The sequence below is a fragment of the Rhinopithecus bieti genome, unplaced genomic scaffold, assembly GCF_001698545.2.
Source record: "Rhinopithecus bieti isolate Rb0 unplaced genomic scaffold, ASM169854v2 scaffold_67630, whole genome shotgun sequence".
In the NCBI taxonomy this organism is placed as follows: Eukaryota; Metazoa; Chordata; class Mammalia; order Primates; family Cercopithecidae; genus Rhinopithecus; species Rhinopithecus bieti.
The window spans coordinates 1-1346 of NW_016869148.1; the positions used below are offsets into that span (position 1 = coordinate 1).

The window sequence follows — 1346 nt, forward strand, 5'->3', positions numbered from 1 at the left end:
TTTTTATCTGCTTAATTTCTATTTGTATATTTTATATGGAGAAATATCTATTCAGATTTCTTTGAAAATTAGATTACTTGTCTTAAGTTTTTGAGTTATAATTGTTCTTTATATAGTCTAGGTACAAGTCATTTATCAGTGACAGGATTTGCAAAAACTTCCTCCCATTCTGTGAGTTTTCTTTCTTGATGTTCTTTGAAGCTGAAAGTTTAAACTTTTGATGATTTCCAGTTCATATATTTTTTCTTTTGTTGTTTGTGTTTTTGGCATTATAGCTAAGAAGTCATTGTCTATCCAAGGACATGAAGATTTACAACTGTTTTCTTCTAAGAGTTTTATTGTTTTAACTCTTACATTTCTGTTTCCGATCGATTTCAAGTTAATTTTTGAATATGGTATAAAGTAGGGGTCCATCTTTGTCCATTTGCATGTGGATGTTGACCCAGAATCATTTGCTGAAAAGGCTATTGTTAGCAGTTCCCTCCCTGCCCCATAGCAGCCATGCATGGGGCAACTTCCAGTGGGGTGAGTATGAGGTTGTGGCAAGCAGGCCTCATGGTGGCATGATGACCACGCTCTGGAGCTTCTTCTGTAATGACCTGTTCAGTTTCAACAACATTAACTTGGAGCCACTTACAGAGACTTACAAGATTCCTTTTTATTTACAATATCTTGCCAGAGTATTCGGGCATCTAGTGGAAAGTTAATGGATTATATTGTGGGTAAAGCAGAAGGTTCAGTAGCTAGAGAAGAATGACACAGTTATGCCATAGCTCTTTCTGTTGCCCAAAATTTACATATCTTGGTTTTGCTGTTAAACTCATAGAGTTATTGGAGGAAATTTCGGAAAGGCACAAGACAAGGATGCCTTTGGTTAGCCCTTTAATAATTTACTGTACCCCTAGATAGAACAGGGAAGCAAGTGTCTTAGTCCATTTATGTTGCTATAAAGGAACACCTGAAGCTGGGTAATTTATAAAGAAAAGAGGTTTTATTTGGCTTATGGTTCTGTAGGCAGTAGAAGAAATGTGATTGTGGCATCTGCTTCTGGGGTGACCTCAGAAAGCTTCCACTAATGGCAGAAGGCAAGGGAGAGCAGACATCACATTGTGTGAGAGAGGAAGAGAGTAGAGAGGGAGTGCTAGGCTCTGTTTAAGAATCACTTCTTGGCTGGGCACAGTGGCTCACACCTGTATTCCCAGCACTTTGGGAAGCCGAGGTGGGCAGATCACCTGAGATCAGGAGTTCGAGATCAGCCTGGCCAACATAGTAAAACCCTGTGTCTACTAAAAATACAAAAATTAACTGGGCATGGTGGGTGCCTATAATTCCAGCCACTCGGGAGG

General features: G+C 39.4%; 1 pseudogene; it reads left to right on the plus strand.

The window, feature by feature from the left end:
- Nucleotides 1-566: 566 nt before the first annotated feature.
- LOC108525541 (N-alpha-acetyltransferase 20 pseudogene) lies at nt 567-873 on the plus strand (annotated as a pseudogene).
- The last annotated feature ends 473 nt before the right edge of the window (nt 874-1346 follow it).